The 20820-nt window shown below is 45.2% G+C and overlaps 3 non-coding genes across 3 annotated transcripts; 1 reads left to right on the top strand and 2 right to left on the bottom strand.

The window, feature by feature from the left end:
* On the top strand, positions 1–95 carry trnai-uau (transfer RNA isoleucine (anticodon UAU)). Its single transcript has 2 exons — positions 1–38; positions 60–95. It is a non-coding gene; the product is annotated as a tRNA-Ile (tRNA).
* Positions 96–7375: 7280 nt separating this feature from the next.
* trnaq-cug (transfer RNA glutamine (anticodon CUG)) lies at positions 7376–7447 on the bottom strand. The gene has a single exon. It is a non-coding gene; the product is annotated as a tRNA-Gln (tRNA).
* A 9132-nt stretch (positions 7448–16579) lies between these two features.
* Positions 16580–16651, bottom strand: trnae-uuc (transfer RNA glutamic acid (anticodon UUC)). Its single transcript has one exon. It is a non-coding gene; the product is annotated as a tRNA-Glu (tRNA).
* Positions 16652–20820: the final 4169 nt, after the last annotated feature.

Here is a 20820-nt window from a genome sequence, read left to right as displayed (position 1 = left end):
GCTCCAGTGGCGCAATCGGTTAGCGCGCGGTACTTATAAAGCAGTGCAACCAGCGGGCGATGCCGAGGTTGTGAGTTCGAGCCTCACCTGGAGCACGTATTTTACTGCAGTCACAACATGTGGGGAATAGACTCCCGCATTACTATGTACCATTTCCAGCAGGCAACGCTGAAATAGAAATAACACAAGCGCCCCTTTACTGGTTTATTATGTAATCGGATAGTTTGAAAGACCAACAGTGACTCATCTAACGTCTCTCTTGAGCTGTCACTTTCTCCCAGTAACTCTGAACATCAAGGAAAACTTGGACAATGATGTATCACCCGGCTGATACACAAATTCCAGCGTGACAGAGTCTCATCTTTTATATAGAATTGATTAGCAACTGACAAGAGTTAGCAGCTCACTGTTAAAACACACATTGAATAAATCAGGCTGACCCTGAGGAGCAAGCTGGTTGCTTTGGTTTGTTTTCAGCACTTTGCCCTGTGAAACAGGGACCATTCACAGATCTCAGAAAAGCTTTAAGTATTGAAGGGGAATAACTGCAATGTGTATAAAACTGTAAAAATGTTTTGATTCTGCACTGTTTGCAATTTTTAGACATGTATGTTTGCAATGGTTTAATTGAGATTTTTAAATAAATAAAGTATATTTTTGAATTAAAAAAGCTCCCTTCCTCCTTCTCTAATCACTGCATCTGGGCCTTTTGGCTCAGATCAAGTGTAGTATGGACATGTTGTGCTGCTGAAGTCATTAGGTTACATTTCAGCTTCATTTGAAGCAATTTTTAAAAACTGGCGTCTGGGCCTTTTGGCTAAGATGCAGATGAGATCAAACCTTGGAAGAGGAGATATGCCTACTCCAATCAGCTTGGACCGTGTAGATCAAGCCCAGGACAGGAGGTGAGAGCCCTGTCTTGTCAGCTCAGATCGGGAATGTCTCAATTTGTTAAGACTCTGAATTGGATTTGATTTAATTGAATAGGAATAAAAACAAAGAAAAAAAAAGCTCAATAAGAACATAAGAACGTAAGAAATAGGAGCAGGAGTGGGCCATCTAGCCCCTTGAGCCTGCCCCGCCATTCAATAAGATCATGGCTGATCTGTCGTGGCTCAGTTCCATTTTCCCGCCCTCTCCCCATAACCCTTAATCCCCTCGCTTATCAAAAACCTATCGACCCGCGTCTTAAATATATTTAGCGAGGTCGCCTCCACCACTTCAACGGGCAGAGATTCACCACCCTTTGAGTGAAGAAGTTCCTCCTCAACTCTGTTCTAAACCGCACCCCCCTTTATCTTGAGGCTGTGCCCTCTAGTCCTACTGTCCTTTCTGAGTGGGAAGACCCTCTCCAACTCTATCCTATCCATCCCATTCATCATCTTATATGTCTCAATGAGATCTCCCCTCATTCTTCTAAACTCTAACGAGTACAAGCCTAGTTTATTCAGCCTCTCCTCATAGTTCAACCCCCTCAACTCCGGTGTCAGCCTAGTAAACCTCCTCTGCACTCCCTCCAAGGCCAAAATATCCTTGCGTAAGTGTGGCGACCAAAACTGCACACAGTACTCCAGCTGCGGCCTCACCAGTGCCCTGTACAGTTGATTTCCATCATTTCCATCTTGGCTGTGTGAGTGCAGGGCATTGTGGATACCTATTGGTAGGACAAATTCAGTCTGGTCTCTCAAAGCCAAATGTGTTAGACCCACCAAACAGATGCACTTTCAGAGCCTCTGCTCCGTCCACAGGTTGGAAGATTGTCACATGTACAGGGATGTTCTGTACAGCGAGGCAGGAGGAGACAAGCAACTAGTAGGACGTCAAAGCTCCTCCTCTAGGATGCTTGTGACAGGAAGGGTCACAATGTGGATTTTCACACCGGAATGTCACTCACTGAGGATGGCGACACTTCCTGTGGGCTGCCACTCGGGTGATCAGTGGTTATATCGGTTTGTCAAGAGACGCCAAGGAGGAAATATCAACCACACCTGGTAGCTTTATTCCAGCTCTTGTGTTCGGATTGGCCTCACAGATTTCGCTTCCTTATCCATCAGCGAAGCTGTGCTACATGGAGACATACAACATGTCTCGGTGACACAGTTGTTAGCACTGCTAACTCACAGAAACCGGCTTCGATTGTACCATTGGGTGACTGTCTGTTTGCATGTTCTCCCCGTATCTGCGTTGGTTTCCTCCGGGTACTCCGGTTCCTTCCCACTCGAAGGATGCGCAGGTTAAGTGGATTGGCCATGATAATTAGCCCCTTAGTGTGGGGGGTAATTACATGGGTTTACAGTAATAGCGCCCGGTGGGGGGGGGGGGGGAGGGAAGGGGCGGTGGGAGGGGGAGGGAAGGGGTGGTGGGAGGGGGGAGGGAAGGGGCTGTAGCTGGGGGGAGGGAAGGGGCGGTTGGGGAGAGGGGGTGGGGGGGAAGGGGGAGGGTGGGGGTGAAGGGGGAGGGTGGGGGAGAGGTGGGGGAGATTGTTATCAATGCAGGCTCATTGAGCCAAATGGGCTCCTTTAGCTCTGTCCGGATTCTATGACCAATAAACATTGATTTATTTGTCACGAACTTCTCTTATTCTAAAGTGAAGGAAGTCGATGTGTTGGATATTGAACATAGAACATTACAGCGCAGTACAGGCCCTTCGGCCCTCAATGTTGTGCCGGCCAGTGGAACTAATGACCCTCTAACCTGAACTATTCCAATATTATCCATATGCCTATCCACTGACCATTTGAACGCCCTTAAAGTTGGCGAGTCCACAACTGCTGCAGGCAGGGCGTTCCACACCCTTACTACCCTCTGAGTAAAGAACCTACCTCTGACATCCGTCCTATAATTACCACCCCTTAATTTAAAGCTATGTCCCCTCGTGTTAGCCATCACCATCCGAGGAAAAAGGCTCTCACTGTCCACCCTGAAGTGAATCTCATTTCAAAATGAGGCAAGAAAATGTTAAATGCTGGAAGAAACCGGAGGAAAATGTTTCACAGGGTTTGGAACGAGCTGCAACTCAGAAGAGGAAGTTGTGAATGTTGTTTTATGAAAATTGAGTGGAAATCAGTGGAGCCTGGGGCTCCTGGTGGCCAATTTATTGATAAGATTAGGGGAGGTACATTCGGGAGATCCTCCTGAACTTGCGCACATCAAAATGAGCTGCGAGAAAACATTGGGACGCAGCAGCCGAGCTTCTGCTGAAAACTTAAATGCCAAACGATGCATTTCAATATTCCCATTTCAACAACTGCTGCCCAGATGCAGCTTTGAGATTGAGAGATTTGTGCCTGCAGTGGCTTGAGACCCCAGCAGGTGGCGGCATTGCCACACTTCAGTCACAAGACAGGGTAACAAGTTTGAGGAGATTTTTAGGCAAATATAATTCATTTCTTCGCCAGACAGGAAACAGTAAGGAAAAACAATGTCATTGATATATCTAGTAAGGAGTCTGACAACACCAGGTTTAAGTCCAACCAATTTATTTGAGAATCAAATTGATTTGATAATCAAATAAACTGGTTGGACTGAAACCTGGTGTTGTTAGACTTCTGTCTTTACCCCAGTCCAACGCCAGCATCTCTACATCATTGATATATCTGTCAGAGGTACTCACAGGAAAATCTGGTCCGAGGACTGTGAATTCACTACTGGCCTCGATATTCATCTCCCTGCTAAGACAGATGGCTGTTTCCAGCTTGGCAATGCATTACATTTCCTCCTTCACCGTTTTATTTTTATCCAGAGTTTATTGAATATTATTTAATCATCTTCAGACACCTATTGCTTTTTTTTTCTGTGATATTTTCAAGCTTTCATTTGTTCTTCTAGTCTACTTCACCAATCCAGGCCAACCTTTGCCGATATTCTGGGCTGTGTAAATAAACGTGTGTTTACTTATTTGAATTTAGTGTCCCATCTCTCTCATGCCTACAATTGCAATTTCCATGGGCGTCTCTGATTATTTGCTGTGCACTTTTTTTTTAAGTTATGAACAAATTGTCCAATGCTGACAGAAGATTTTATCCAATGTAATCTCAGCTATTCCTAAATCCCAAACTCTGAATGTAATCCCATGAAACTTTAGGTTTATTATTTAATGCTCCTACCTTGCCCCCAACTCATACTCCACTCGAGTTAATTCCCCAACACTAGATCCAATATCTTATATTCTCGTCCCTGGCATTTTTTTTAAATAGGTTAGAAAGTTATCCTGCACACACACTTCCGCCATCTCTTCTGTACAATCAGTCACTTGAGTTGAAATTCCCAATGTTAAACATTCCAAGTTTTGTGACTCGGTTTTCTCATTGTCCACATGTGAATTCAATCTGGAAATGAGAGCAGGTTTCAATGATGCAAACCATGAAATTACTATTGACTGTTGTAAAAACACACCAGACTCACTATTACCCTTCAGGGGCTGAAACCTGCCATCCGCCCTCATCTGTTCAACTTGAGTCATCACAACGTGGCGGATTCTTAACTACTCCCAAGTGTAACGAAGGTTGGGCTGCCAGCGATCCACACATTGTGTGAACGAATGGAGAAATACCCTCTCCAGCTAAAAGCATTCCTTTTGCCAGCGAAGTTGACATGGTACAAGAAGAAAAACATCCTTTATTAAGACTAGTCTGAGTTCCAAACAGCTGGGACAGTCGCTGCTGAGGGGAGAAGCAATTCTAAATAGCCACCGATAAAGTCACTTTGCAGTTACCACTAACAGGACAATCGTTTCCCATTGACTAAAACGGGAATATAGAACATTCCAGCGCAGTACAGGCCCTTCGGCCCTCGATGTTGCGCCGACCAGTGGAACCAATCTAATGACCCTCTAACCTAAACTATTCCAATGTTATCCATATGCCTATCCACTGACCATTTGAACGCCCTGAAAGTTGGCGAGTCCACAACTGCTGCAGGCAGGGCATTCCACGCCCTTACTACCCTCTGAGTAAAGAACCTACCCCTGACATCCGTCCTATAATTACCACCCCTTAATTTAAAGCTATGTCCCCTCGTGTTAGCCATCACCATCCGAGGTAAAAGGCTCTCACTATCCACCCTATCTAACCCTCTGATCATCTTGTCTGCCTCAATCAGGTCACCTCTTAACCTTCTTCTCTCTAACGAAAATAACCTCAAGTCCCTCAGCCTTTCCTCATAAGACCTTCCCACCACACCAGGCTGGTAAACCTCCTCTGCACCCTCCACATCCTTCTTATATTGCGGCGCCCAGAACTGTATGCAATACTTCAAGTGCAGCCAATCTACAACTAATAATAATAACAAGTAATCTACAACTCAACATTAAAGGTGAAATGTAAAACATGGTTTGATCTTGAATGAAATCTCACCTTAAGATCCCCAAGTTCAGCCAATTACTACGATGTAATGAGCAGTGTCCTGCTGTATCATCTCGAGCTGTTCTCTGAGCTTCTTATTATGATTTCATGTGCAGTGAATGTGGATCATTATAGATCTTGTGAATCACCACACATCATTTTCAAATAAAGAAGTGTTAAAACATATGTCAAGACGCATTTCTCTGGTTTTCAACCCATGAGTTTGGAATACTCAAAGTCAGACGGAAAGTACAATATTTCCATTCCCTAACCGCACCCTTCAAAGTTAAATTAAATTGTTGAATTTTAATGAGATGAAGGAGTACAATATCAAGGGTGGGAGTCTTAGCAGTGTAGAGGATCAGAAGGACCTTGGGGTCCGGGTCCATAGGACTCTTAAATCGGCCTCGCAGGTGGAGGATGTGGTCAAGAAGGCGTATGGTGTACTAGCCTTCATTAATCGAGGGATTGAGTTTAGGAGTCGGGAGGTAATGCTACAACTTTGTAAGACCCTTGTCAGACCCCACTTGGAGTACTGTGCGCAGTTCTGGTCACCTCACTACAGGAAGGATGTGGAAGCTATTGAGAGGGTGCAGAGGAGATTTACAAGGATGTTGCCTGGATTGGGAGGCATGCCTTATGAAGATAGGTTGAGGGAGCGAGGTCTCTTCTCCCTGGAGAGACGAAGGTTGAGAGGTGACCTGATAGAGGTTTATAAAATGTTGAGAGGTATAGATAGGGTGGATTCTCGGAGGCTATTTCCCAGGGCTGAAATGGTCGCTACGAGAGGTCACAGGTTTAAGGTGCTGGGGAGCAGGTACAGAGGAGATGTCAGGGGTAAGTTTTTCACTCAGAGGGTGGTGAGTGAGTGGAATCGGCTGCCGTCGGTGGTGGTAGAGGCGAACTCACTGGGGTCTTTTAAGAGACTTCTGGATGAGTATATGGGATTTAATGGGATTGGGAGTTACAGATAGTTCTATGGCCTGGTAGATATGGATATGATCGGCGCAACTTGTGGGCCGAAGGGCCTGTTTGTGCTGTAGTGTTCTATGTTCTAATCATTCTGCTCGAAAACTTTGTAATTGTAAAGTTAGAGCTGGAAGCATTCAGCTTACAGTTGTAGAGTGCAAGTGTACTGAGCACATTTGCAGGTGGGGTTGGTGGGTTCAGGTTTGGGACAATGATAAAGGGCGAAAGTATTGGGGTTGAGTGAGGTGTTGGGGCTGAGGGTTCTTGCGGGGAGGAGGTGTGTTGGAGTTGATGTAGATAATGCACTCAAGAACCTCCCTTCCAATTTAATAGAAGGATGCACTACTATAGAAGATGAAACCAAAAGCAACTACACTATGTGTTTCTCACTGAGATGAGTTTCTCACTGAGAGACTAAATAGACTAGGTCTGTACTCGTTGGAGTTTAGAAGGATGAGGGGAGATCTTATAGAGACGTATAAGATAATGAAGGGGATGGATAGGGTAGAGATAGAGAGATTCTTCCCGCTTTGAAAGGACAGCAGGACTAGAGGGCACAGCCTCAAGATAAGGGGGGGGGCAGTTTAGAAGGGAGTTGAGGAGGAACTTCTTCACTCAAAGGGTGGTGAATCTCTGGAATTCTCTGCCCGTTGAAGTGGTGGAGGCTACCTCGCTAAATATATTTAAGTCACGGGTAGATAGGTTTCTGATAGGCAAGGGAATTAAGGGTTATGGGGAGAAAGCGGGAAAGTGGAACTGATCCACTTCAGATCAGCCATGATCTGATTGAATGGCGGGGCAGGCTCGAAGGGCTAGATGGCCTACTCCTGCTCCTATTCCTTATGTGACACCAACTGCTCCTTTCTTTCAACAGAGGAATTAAAGAGTAGCGAAAAACTGAGAAAAAAGAACACAAATGTGGCAGGCACCCAGAGCCAGAAACTCAGCAATGTGCATTGTTAACAGCAGCTGAACTAGCTGATAAATTTTCCTCTTGATTTGCACTTCTTGAGAAATTCAAACAAAATGTCGTTCAGCAAATCAATTGATAGAGAGAAAAAACAAGGTTCTGCTGAGATTTGAACTCAGATCGCTGGATTCAGAGTCCAGAGTGCTCACCATTACACCACAGAACCAAGTATATAGGAGCCATCTGCAAATGGTCTCTCAAACTCTTTCATTCTAATGTGGCAAGTGTGACAGCAATGTGTTGTTGTGCGCCACTATTGATGGGACCCTAGGATGGATAGGGTAGAGATAGAGAGATTCTTCCCGCTTATAAAGGACAACAGGACTAGAGGGCACAGCCTCAAGATGAGGGGGGGGGCGCAGTTTAGAGCAGAGTTGAGGAGGAACTTCTTCACTCAAAGGGTGGTGAATCTCTGGAATTCTCTGCCCATTGAAGTGGTGGAGGCTACCTCGCTGAATATATTTAAGTAGGTAGGTTTCTGATAGACAAGGGGAATTAAAGGTTATGGGGAGAAAGCGGGAAAGTGGAACTGATCCACTTCAGATCAGCCATGATCTTATTGAATGGCGGGGCAGGCTCGAAGGGCTAGATGGTCTACTCCTGCTCCTATTTCTTATGTTCGGCAATTTTGATCCAGAATTGTCTGAGGGGCAGGGAGAAGAGGGTGATGGTCGAGGACTGTTTTTCAGTCTATATCCAGTGGTGTCCTGAAAGGATCAGCGGAGGATCCCTTGCATCTGTGGTTTATATAAATGATTTAGATTTGAATGTCGGAGGTTTGATCCATAAGTTTGCGGATGATACAAATATTGGGTGAGATAGTTGCTTGCCCGGCGCAGACGTGATGGGCTGAGGGGCTGTTTTTGTGCAACTCTATTGCTGGGAACTTGCCCCTGTGAAAAATGACTATTTCTGCTGATATCCCCTGATACGGCTTGGGATGAAATGCTTTGCTATAGATTTCGGGGGCAGCTTCTTGTGAGTTTCTTTCGCATATCAATGGTGGCGCACAACGATGATGTGGAAATGCTGGCGTTGGACTGGGGTAAACACAGTAAAAAGTCTCATAACACCAGGTTAAAGTGCAACAGGTTTATTTGATAATAAACGCACAAGCTTTCGGAAACACTGTTCCTTCATCGGTGTGTGGAAGGTTCTGATCAGAGAAGGGCGTATGAAGGCACACACAGTTTACAGATTACTGATTAGAATGCGAGTCTTTACAGCTAACCTGCTATTCAAGTCTTAAAGATGCTGACAATGTGAGTGGAGATAGCATGAGCATAGGTTATTGTCTCCAGACAGGACAGTAAGTGAGATGTTGCAATTTCAGGCAAGTCACGGGGGTTACAGATAGTGTGACATGAACCCAAGATCCTAGTTGAGGCCGTCCTCATGTGTGCGGAACTTGGCTATCAGTCTCTGCTCAGCGACTCTGCGCTGTCGTGTGTCATGAAGGCCGCCTTGGAGAACATTTACCCGAAGGTCAGAGGCTGAATGCCCGTGATCACTGAAGTGTTCGCCAACAGGAAGGGAACAGTCTTGCCTGGTGATTGTCGAGCGATGTTCATTCATCCGTTGCCGTAGTGTCTGCATGGTCTCCCCGACGTACCATGCTTCGCGACATCCTTTCCTGCAGCGTATCAGTTAGACAATGTTGGCCGAGTTGCAAGAGTATTTACCGTGTATCTGGCGGATGGTATTCTCACGTGAGATGATGGTATCCGTGTCGATGATCCAGTATGTCTTGCAGAGGTTGCTGTGGCAGGGTTGTGTGGTATTGTGGTCACTGTTCTCCTGAAGGCTGGGTAGTTTGCTGCAAACAATGGTCTGTTTGAGGTTGTGTGGTTGTCTGAAGGCAAGAAGTGGGGGTGTGGGGATGGCCCTGGCGAGATGTTTGTCTTCATCAATGACACGTTGAAGACTCTGGAGAAGATGTCGTTACTTCTCCGCTCCGGGGAAGTACTGGACGACGAAGGGTACTCTGTCCACTGTGTCCTGTGTTTGTCTTCTGAGGAGGTCAGTGCGGTTTTTCACTGTGGAGCATCGGAACTGTCGATCGATGAGTCGAGCGCCATATCCTGTTCTTATGAGGGCATCTTTCAGCGTCTGGAGGTGTCTGTCACGATCCTCCTCATCTGAGCAAATCCTGTGTATACGGAGGGCTTGTCCGAAGGGAATGGCTTCTTTAACATGTTTAGGGTGGAAACTGGAGAAGTGGAGCATTGTGAGATTGTCTGTGGGCTTGCGGTACAGTGAGGTGCTGAGGTGACCATCCTTGATGGAGATGCGTGTGTCCAAGAATGCAACCGATTCTGGAGTGTAGTCCATGATGAGTCTGATGGTGGGGTGGAACTTGTTGATATCATCATATAGTTGTTTCAGTGATTGTTCACCATGAGGCCAAAGGAAGAAAATGTCATCGATGTATCTAGTGTATAGCATCAGTTGAAGATCCTTTGCAGTGAAGAAGTCTTGTTCGAACCTGTGCATGAAGATGTTGGCATATTGAGATGCGAACTTGGTCCCCATGTCTGGATGAAGAACTGGTTGTTGAAGGTGAAGACATTATGGTCCAGGATGAAGTTGTAAAATCGCATCTGGAGATTGGTAGTTGTCGGCGTTAAGTACTGAGGCAGTCGCAGCAATGCCATCATCGTGGTGTAGAGTATCGAGACATCCATTGTAATGAGGAGTGCTCCTGGTTCGACTGCTCCATGTGTGCTGAGTTTCTGTAGGAAGTCCGTAGTGTTGCAACAAAAGCTGGGGGTTCTTTGTACAATGGCTTTCAGGATGCCTTCAATGTGGGCGGAGAGGTTCTTGCGCAGGGTTCCATTGCCCGATACGATGGGACGGCCGGGTGTGTTTGCCTTGTGTATCTTTGGGAGGCAGTAGAGATCTCCAACACGGGGAGTACATGGGATGAGAGCACGGAGGGTGATCTGAAGGTCAGGATCAAAGGTCTTGATCAGAGTGTTGAGTTGACGGGTGTGTTCTTTGGTGGGATCTGTGGGTAACTGTCTGTAGTGTTCCTCATTGTTCAGTTGTCGGTACACTTGTTTGCAGTAATCCGTTCTGTTCAGTATGACGATGGCCCCTCCTTTGTCTGCTGGTTTGACGACAATGTTGCGGTTGGTCTTGAGAGCATGGATGGCATTGCGTTGTGCTTGGGTGATGTTCGAGACTACCTTGTGGGTGCGGCTGATGAATCTGGCATTGAGGCACCTCCTGACGGCTTGGGCAGACATGTCTAGTCCAGGGCAGCGGCCTTCCAGAGGAGTCCAATTCAACTCTTTCCTCTTGGGTCACTGCACTGCGGATCTCTCTGTCGGCTGTTCTGGTTCATCGGCTGTCTCATTGTGTTTGTTGTCGGTCTCTTGGAGTTTGTGGAAGAACTCCCACAGCCTCATTCACCTGATGAATTCCTCTGTGTTCGCTGCAAGGCTGATGGGATACATTTTGGTGTTGGGGCAAAAATTGAGCCCTCGGCTGAGATTTCATCGAGTTAAAGTCTGACAAGTTGGAAATAGACTTCCCTGCGGTAGCGCTGTTTTCCACTGTGGTGCCGGGGGGAGGGCTTGATTGTTGCTGGTGGTGATGCTGAGTTTCTCAAGTTTCCTGTTCGTGGTGGGCATGTCGGTGGTGTAGTTTCTTTGTCTCATCTGCTCGGCCTTTCTCTGATCAGATCCTTCCACACATCAGAGGAAGGAACACCGTTTCTGAAAGCTTGTGGGATTACTATCAAATAAACCGGTTGGACTTTAACCTGGTGGTGTGAGACTTTTTACAGTGCATAATGACACATTGTTGTCACACTTGCCACATTGAATAAAAGTGCTCCGAGTGGCCATTTGCAGCCAACTGTGGTGTTCTGGGGTGAAATGGTGAGCACTTTTGATTCCAAGTCCAACAATCCGAGTTCAAATCATGGTATAATTTCGCTTATCCTTGCTAAAGCCGATGGTTGGTTTGCTGAAAGGCATTTTTTAAAAATTCTCAGGACTTGGAAGTCTAAACACTCTGAATTTCTTGCAATCACATTACAGTTTGTGCAGTGACTGAGCTGGCCTCAGCCCCAGAAAATGATCGTTACAGAATGCAAATAACTCAGATGATAGAAGCCACAGAGAGCAAGGGTTCCACTTACAGGTAAAATTCCACTCACACATCAGTCCCAATTTAAACAAGGGGTGAGGCCACGAGATTCGCGGTGCCTGGATTCAAAATGCAGTGACATATTATGTCAGCTCCATTAGGGACCAACAGAGGTCAGATCTAGGACAGCAAGACCTTTCTCTCAAAACACATACAAACACTTGCTGAATAACTGTCAAACCTGCGTACAATTCCTGGTCAGGGAATGACAATTTGTTTCTCTTGTGCAGTTACCTGATTCAAAATCGTAATTCTGATTTTAGTGCGTTCAGTCACCGATTAATGACACCAGCAAAAGCAATTGCTTTCATTTCTGGTATCGCCAGTGAACAGTGTCAATGAGGAAGGTTGGGTCATAATCCCACTGAGCCTCCATGGTCACTTCTCGTTATTCTAATCTCCAGAGAGAACAGATCTACCTCACTAAATGCACCCTCCTGTGACAACTGTATAGGGCATTGGTGAGGCCGCAGCTGGAGTACTGTGTGCAGTTTTGGTCACCGCACTTACGCAAGGATATTTTGGCCTCGGAGGGAGTGCAGAGGACGTTTACTAGGCTGATACCGGAGTTGAGGGGGTTGAGCTATGAGGAGAGGCTGAATAAACTAGGTTTGTACTCGTTAGAGTTTAGAAGAATGAGGGGAGATCTCATTGAGACATACAAGGTGATGAATGGGATGGATAGGGTAGAGGTGGAGAGACTCTTCCTGCTCAGAAAGGATAGCAGGACTAGAGGGCACAGCCTCAAGATAAAGGGGGGGTGCGGTTTAGAACGGAGTTGAGGAGGAACTTCTTCACTCAAAGGGTGGTGAATCTCTGGAATTCTCTGCCCATTGAAGTGGTGGAGGCTGCCTCGCTAAATATATTTAAGACGCGGGTTGATAGGTTTTTGATAGGCAAGGGGATTAAGGGTTATGGGGAGAGGGCGGGAAAGTGGAACTGAGGCACGACAGATCAGCCATGATCTTATTGAATGGCAGGGCAGGCTCGAAGGGCTAGATGGCATACTCCTGCTCCTATTTCTTAAGAACATAGAACATAGAACATAGAACATTACAGCGCAGAACAGGCCCTTCGGCCCACGATGTTGCGCCGACCAGTTACAAAAACAATGACCCACTAGCCTATACCAATCCCTTTTCGTCCATAAACCTATCCAGAGATCTCTTAAACGCCCCCAAACTAGACGCATCTACAACTGCAGCAGGCAGGGCATTCCAATCCCTCACCACCCGCTGGGTAAAGAACCTACCCCTGACATCCGTCCTGTAGCTACCCCCCCTTAATTTAAAGTCATGCCCCCTCGTGCTAGCTTTCTCCATCCGAGGAAAAAGGCTATCACTATCCACCCTATCTAAACCCCTAATCATCTTATATGTTTCAATAAGATCCCCTCTTAGCCGCCTTCTTCCCAACGAAAACAACCCTAGATCCCTCAGTCTCTCCTCATAGGACCTCCCCACCATACCAGGCAACATCCTAGTAAACCTCCTCTGCACCCTCTCCAACGCCTCCACATCCTTCTTGTAATGCGGGGACCAGAACTGCACACAGTACTCCAAGTGCGGCCGCACTAGAGTAGTGTACAGTTGCAACATTACACTGCGACTCCTAAATTCAATCCCCCTACCAATAAACGCCAAGACACCGTACGCCTTCTTGACAACCTTATCTACTTGATTCCCAACTTTCAGGGATCTATGTACACACACACCTAGATCCCTCTGTTCATCCACACTATTCAAAGTCCTCCCGTTAGCCCTATACTCGACACATCTGTTGCTCCTACCAAAGTGAATTACCTCACACTTCTCCGCATTAAATTCCATCCGCCACCTCTCGGCCCAGCTCTGCAACCTATCTAAGTCTCCCTGCAGACTATGACACCCTTCCTCACAATCTACCACACCTCCAACTTTGGTGTCATCAGCAAATTTACTAATCCACCCAACTATACCCTCATCCAGATCATTAATAAAAATTACAAACAACAGTGGCCCCAAAACAGATCCCTGAGGCACACCACTCGTAACTGCACTCCATGATGAATATTTACCATCCACCACCACCCTCTGTCTCCTATCTGATAGCCAATTCCTGATCCAACTTCCTAGATTACCCACAATCCCATACATCTGCATTTTCTGCAGAAGCCTACCATGGTGAACCTTATCGAACGCCTTACTAAAATCCATGTATACCACGTCAACTGCCTTACCCCCATCCACCTCTTTGTTCTTATGTTCTTATAACCGTCTCATCACAGGGCTCAATGCAGTAAGATCCAGGCAGCAGGAGAATAGAGGGCGATCAGAAGATGGCAGCATGATGGTTCAGTGCTTAGCAATGCTACATGACAGTGCCAGAGGCCAGTGTTTCTTCCCAGCCTCTGATTGGTCTGGAGACTGCACTTTTCCCTTGTGTCTGTGCCGGCTGCCTCTGTTTTCTCCGGTTTCCTCACAAATCTATGTGGGTGAGGTAGATTGGCCTTCAGTTAACCCTCAGCCCAAAGATCTTAGTGAGGTTAGGATGGTAACTAGGTGAAATTACGGAGTTAGGGCAGGGATTGGATTTGGGTGAAATGCTCTCTCCAAGAGGTAATGCAAACTCGATTGACTTTGGAAAAGAGAGTGAGAGAGTTAACGATGCAGATAAACAGGGACAAAGTGAAGCAGAGAGTGTGAGGTGAAAGGAATAGATACGCTTCTCAATTTTTCATATCATTGTGAATAAAATGTTCACAGAAAGCTGAACAAAGGAAGGAGTTTAGGGTGAGTTAAATATTTGGAAAGAATAGTCACATTTGTAATCTAATCGCAATAGAGTTTGACAAACCTGTTGATTTCACACATGACAAAATACAATCTTAGGAATTCCATCCCAATGTAAAATCATTCTTTCCAAACCTCCAAACATGTTTCCTTGATGACGAGTCAGCAAATGCAAAGCGGCAGCTGAATGAACAAATTTCATCTCGAAGAAACAGAGGCAAATCTTCCCATTTCCATCTCATCGTCTCTCCACCATCTCCTTTCCAGAGAAAATAACTTCAAACTGGTCACTCTTTCCTAATGATTGTAACCTATCCGTCTCTACAACAGTTGTGATTGAACAATTATTTTTCTGCTCCTTGCAAGAATCTGAAAAGAATAGGAACAGTCCAGAAACCTGAAGGTTTCGCTTTGGACACTTCCCATCACACATTAATTCTCTCCATAAGAACATAAGAAATAGGAGCAGGAGTAGGCCATCTAGCCCTTCGAGCCTGCCCTGCCATTCAATAAGATCATGGCTGATCTGAAGTGGATCAGTTCCACTTTCCTGCTTTCTCCCCATAACCCTTAATCCCCTTGCCTACCAAAAACCTATCTACCCGTGTCTTAAATATATTTAGCGAGGTAGCCTCCACCACTTCAATGGGCAGAGAATTCCAGAGATTCACCACCCTTTGAGTGAAGAAGTTCCTCCTCAACTCCGTTCTAAACCTTATCTTAAGGCTGTGCCCTCAAGTCCTGTTGTCCTTTCTAAGCGGGAAGAATCTCTCTACCTTTACCCTATCCATCCCCTTCATTATCTTATACATCTCTATAAGATTCCCCCCTCATCCTTCTAAACTCCAACGAGTACAGACCCAGTATATTTAGTCTCTCTTTATAGGCCAACCCCCTAATCTCCGGTATCAGCCTAGTGAACCTTCTCTGTACTCCCTCCAAGGCCAAAATATCCTCGCGCAAGTGTGGCGACCAAAACTGCACACAGTACTCCAGCTGCGGCCTCACCAGTGCCCTGTACAGTTGCAGCAAGACCTCCCTGCTTTTATATTCTATCCCCCTCGCTATAAAGGCCAGCATCCCATTCACCTTCTTGATCACCTGCTGCACCTGCAGACTGGGTTTTTGCGACTCGTGCACAAGGACTCCCAGGTCCCTCTGCACCGTAGCATGCTGCAGCTTTTCACCCTTTAAGTAGTAATCCCTCCTATTATTATTCCTGCCAAAGTGGATAACCTCACACTTGCTAACATTGTACTCCAACGATGTCAGGAGACACATACACAGGAAAGCAAAGAGGTCGCCAGCTTTGCGCAGTGGTGGTTTCCCCTTTCCACAGATAATTTGGTGAATGTTTGTAGATGAACGGAAATCAGAATGTGCAGAACACTCTGTCTGGTTCCTATTCCAATTAACCAGTCATTCATTCTGAATGCACTCAGTTAAAATCAGGGATGATGAGAAGCGCACTTGCATTTTTTTTCCTATGTATGAGTGACAGTGAGACATACGTGGGCAGCTCCACTCTGTCCCAGGTGCTTGACACTGATTCACAGTGCCATGGTCACGTTGGCTTTTAAATACAGATAATTTAGTTTGGTCGCATGTGGAAGCTTTGTTTTCTGAATTCGGTGATTGACCGCTGAAATCAATGCTATATTTACCCTGGGAAGACATGCTCAGATTCTGCATTCACAATTATATTTTTATTATTCATTCATGCAATTGTGCCTGTCAATACTTCAGACAATTTTCATTGCCCATCCCAAATATCTCTCAATAAGGTAGTTAGAATTGTTTCAATTTAGAATTGTTTCAATCATTGCAGAGTAGCTTCAGCCACACCGCGGCAGCTGAAAATTCTGACCCAGTGATATGGAAAGAACGGTGATGTAAATTAGGATAATTAGGATAACCCTACTCCAAATGAGGACGGTGGAGAGCGGACCTTGCAGATGGCAGTGTTACAATCTCGGTTTAATCTCTTCAGCAGCCACACCATGAGCAACAGGTAACACAATATTAAATTGCTGCCTCACTCCTTGTGGAGTCCGGGAAGGGGAAATCACTGATGGGGCTTGTTTCTCCGCCTGAAATGTGGCTTCGGGCGAGTGTTATTAACGGAGCTGGCGCTGCAGGAACCTTTAATAATCTGACACAAACCAGCAGCAATCGCCCGGAATGTGCAGGTTTGAGAGAAACTTTCTGAAACATCAGAGCTGGAAATATAAATCAGTGAACGATATATTCTGTCAGCTTAAAGCGTGCACAGAACTGTTGAGGGAATGTAATACAGTGTAAGATACTGTATTCAGTTCATATTCAAGAATAAACATGAATGATCCAATGATGTACTGTACAAGAGCAATAAATTCCCTGACCGGGAATCGAACCCGGGCCGCGGCGGTGAAAGCGCCGAATCCTAACCACTAGACCACCAGGGAAATCACGAGCACGTTAATCTAACCTATCCACCTTAACACTTCTCAAATTTCTGCAAAAGGCTACCTTCAGCCAATAAAAATACCAATTTCTGTTATCAGGAAACTGAAATCGACAAGTGAGGTGAACAAGTCCCACAAGCTGCTCACCTGTAGCTTTTCAATTTCCAAAACCCACTCCCCTCATCATTCCTGATCCATTAAACTTACAAGATAACATACGGCAGGCATTGGAAGCATTGAAAGACTGCAAGTGTGAACGACCTGCTGTTCATTTTAGGATTTTGCAATGAGAAAAACACCATCCTGGTGAAAGTTTGACTTTGTCCTTGTTCCACTGATCATTGCCGACTTGCTTGTGTTTTATGTTTTGATAAAATCTGTATTTATAATAACAAAAATGGTTGGTGGAAATTCTCAGTAAATTTATCTATAGATAAATAAAACTTCAAACACGCTTTATCGGTTTTGGAAGTATAATGACTATTATGTTTACGAAAGTGCAAAACACATTTTCAAAACAATTGACTGGTGTTGATGTCAAATATTAAGGCATTACTTTATCTCGCAGCCATGTGACATTTACACTTCGCCATGTTTTGAATGATACTCTGCAACTGCAGTCATGGAGAAAGACAAAAATCGAGACAAATGTTATTTTCTGAAATGATATTTTCCAGAACTAGAGGGCACAGCCTCAAAATAAGTGTGTGTGTGGGAGGGGGGGGGGGCAGTTTAGATCAGAGTTGAGGAGGAACTTCTTCACTCAAAGGGTGGTGAATCTCTGGAATTCTCTGCTTGTTGAAGTGGTGGAGGCTGCCTCACTAAATATATTTAAGACGCGGGTTGATAGGTTTTTGATAGGCAAGGGGATTAAGGGTTATGGGGAGAGGGCAGGAAAGTGGAACTGAACCATTATCAGATCAGCCATGATCTTATTGAATGGCGGGGCAGGCTCAAAGGGCTAGATGGCCCACTCCTGCTCCTATTTCTTATGTTAGATCAGTGACTCTGCCACGTGGCTAAGGGTTTTCAGTTGAATTGTAATTCCACAAAAAAGTTCTGGAAGTATAATCAGACTGCACTGTTTGGTATTCTTGGCCTGTGAAATTGATCATGAGTAGAGTTTCTGTAATGTAGGGGTTATCACCTTTACCTCACACACGATGGGCCCTCCAATTCGAAACAGGGTCTAAACATATCGAATTTTTTCTGTTTTAACATTCCCCCGATTCTAGTTTGTTGTTCAACGTAAACTGGATATGGATCAATCAAAATATTAATTTGTCCTTCACCATTTGTTGAAAAAGGGGACTGAACAAAATCACTGGCATATTAATGCATTTCTGCGTGCACTATCTCACTCACGGTGCAGCTGATGTAGGTTACATGGATTAGCCAGGGTAAACGTGTGGGGTTTCGGGGAGAGGGTAGCGAAAAATGCCTGGGTCAGGCACTCTGGGCTCACATTCTCTGATAATGTATCCGTCACTTATGACTGAGGTGAGGAGACATTTCTTCACTCAAAGGCTTATGAAGCTTTGGAATTCTGCAGCCACCCTGATCTCTGTCTGTGGATGTTGAGGTAGAGAGATTTTTGGAATCCAAGGGAACGATGGCTATCGGGATAGGCTGGGAAATTGGGGTTGAGGCTGTGGTTCTCCCTTGATTCAGTCGGAGGAGAGGCTCAATGGGACATGTGAACCCAGTTCTATTCCATTGATTCTGTTCATTGGAAACACCAGACCCGGGGGGGGGGGGGGGGGGGGGGGGGGTGCTAATGGCTTCTGCTGGGAGCGCGATGACTTGTCCCAGGCACAGAATTCAGAGCAGTAACATTAGTTGAGGCGTGGGACTGAATCTCATCACTACTAAATGTCCACTTAATTATCATTCAACATTATAAAATATCTTTTGTCGAGCATGTTCTCACATAAGCTTCATGCAGTGGACTGTATCGTTATGCAGTCTGGATTCTCGGAGGCTATTTCCCAGGGCTGAAATGGTCGCTACGAGAGGACACAGGTTTAAGGTGCTGGGGAGCAGGTACAGAGGAGATGTCAGGGGTAAGTTTTTCACTCAGAGGGTGGTGAGTGGAATCGGCTGCCGTCGGTGGTGGTAGAGACGAACTCGCTGGGGTCTTTTAAAAGACTTCTGGATGAGTACATGGGATTGAGAGTTATAGATAGGCCTGGTAGGTAGGGATATGATCGGTGCAACTTGTAGGCCGAAGGGCCTGTTTGTGCTGTAGTGTTCTATGTTATGCATTTTGACAGGAGAAACCAGCAGAGGCAATATAAATGTCAATTGCTGTGGGCAATAGACAGGCTTATGGAAATCCCGCATTGCAATGTTTCTGTGTTGAGGCTATCCCACTCACCTTGCACACAAAAGGCTCTTGGTTTGAACTCAGGTGCCAACATTTTCAATCACAACAAAAAAATTCTGTAATATCTCCACACGTTTGACAGTGCAGTGAGAACAGAGAGAGTATTGAAAGTCTGGATAACCCATGGTCAGAGCTCCTGAATCGAAATGATGGCTCTATTTTCTCTCCGCAGACCTGCTGAGATTTTACAGCATTTCTGCTTCGACTTCCGATTCCAGGAGTATTTTGCCTTCACCAAAACATTCCCTGAAGCTTTTAATTGCAGAGTGATTCAGATTTCAGAATTAGTAGCTTGTTTGTTAGTAAACAGTAACTGGGCTGCTGAGTATTTCAAGCATTTTCTAATTGTGAAGTTAGGATTCACTCTGAGAAAAGGAAATTGAAGATCTGTGATAGGGAGCAAGGAGTAACTGACACAAGGAATGATGGATAAGGCAACATTGAGCTGGAGATGGTGGAGCCCGGGTAATATAGTCATCCAGAGTCAATACTTCAAGGGTTCGGTTTTGATGATAAATTGCTAACTAAACTCAGCAAGTAGTCAGTTTCTGGAGGGGGAAAGTATCTGAAAAAAGCAAGAAGATGTAATTTGATGTAATTGGTTATAAGGTGAAATAATGACTGAGTGTAGCGAAAGTGACCAGTAATAAAGCAGTGGAGACAAAGATTGTCATTAACAAATCATAGATATCTGATATTAGCTCTCCTGGGTGTCACGGGGAATAAGTAATCCCGAAAATTTAATGCAGCAGGAAGCATCATTATTTCACTGCCTTCGACTTTCCAGCAATGCCACCAGAGGAAGCACTTCAGTGTCATATCTGGTACTGCCTGGAAACAGATTCAATGGAGTAAGACAAGGCGGATGAGCCTTCCAATGAGCCTCCTCCATCATTTAATGAGATCATGGCAAAATAAAGTCACCATAGTTCCAGGTGACTAAAGGGGGTTATTTATTAATCTGGCAATATTCAGGATGCTGGAAATCTGAATCAAAAACAGAAAATGCTGGATATACTCAGCAGCCCTGGAGAGAAATAGCGTTAACGTTTCAGATTGAAATCATGGTCCTCCAGGGATATTCACTTGAGTTACGTAGCTTCAGATTAAGATGTTGTAGAAAGATAAACGGAACAGTTTAAAAGTTGAGGATTTTTTTAAATAATTAGCTGAGAATGCTCTAGAGTGCCAATGGCCCACTTATGACAATATTTCCCATGTTTTAATCATAGCGTGAAGACGGTGGTTGTAGCGATGTGAATGAGGTTGTGTGGCTGGACGAGTTAAGGTCATATTCCAGATTCTATCGTCTGTGCTAATTCGATCTCAGTTCCCACCTCTGCCAGGCTTCCTGCTGTTTGAGGTGTACTTGTTTCTCCTGAGGCCTCTATCACTCAGTGTGTGTGTGTGCGTGTCAATGTGATTCAGCTCACCGATGTGAAAAAACTTTTATGTTTTACCAACACAAACCCGATTCATATTAGTTCAGAAGTTCATGTCCAAGCGTTTCCGATAAAATAAGTGAGGTGAAAGATGTCAGAGGAGTTTGTAATGTTTAGCATGAGGTGCGGCAAAGAAGAGGAAGATGCGAATGATAATTGAGAGGAATGCATTGTACACCTTCTGTGGGTCGAACACTTTGGAATCAGAACAATCTGAGATGCCAGACGAGAAAGCACATTTGTCTCCACGTATTTTAGAAATTGTAGTAGCCATAACACCAAGTGTGTGGCTAGCTCAGCCTGTAGGGTATGAAACTCTTAATCTCAGAGGCGGAGTGTCG

The sequence above is a fragment of the Carcharhinus amblyrhynchos genome, chromosome 18, assembly GCF_965287045.1.
Source record: "Carcharhinus amblyrhynchos chromosome 18, sCarAmb.v2.hapA, whole genome shotgun sequence".
Lineage (NCBI taxonomy): Eukaryota > Metazoa > Chordata > Chondrichthyes > Carcharhiniformes > Carcharhinidae > Carcharhinus > Carcharhinus amblyrhynchos.
The sequence above is the reverse complement of the archived record's forward strand: the minus strand, read 5'-3'. Positions and strand labels throughout refer to the sequence as shown.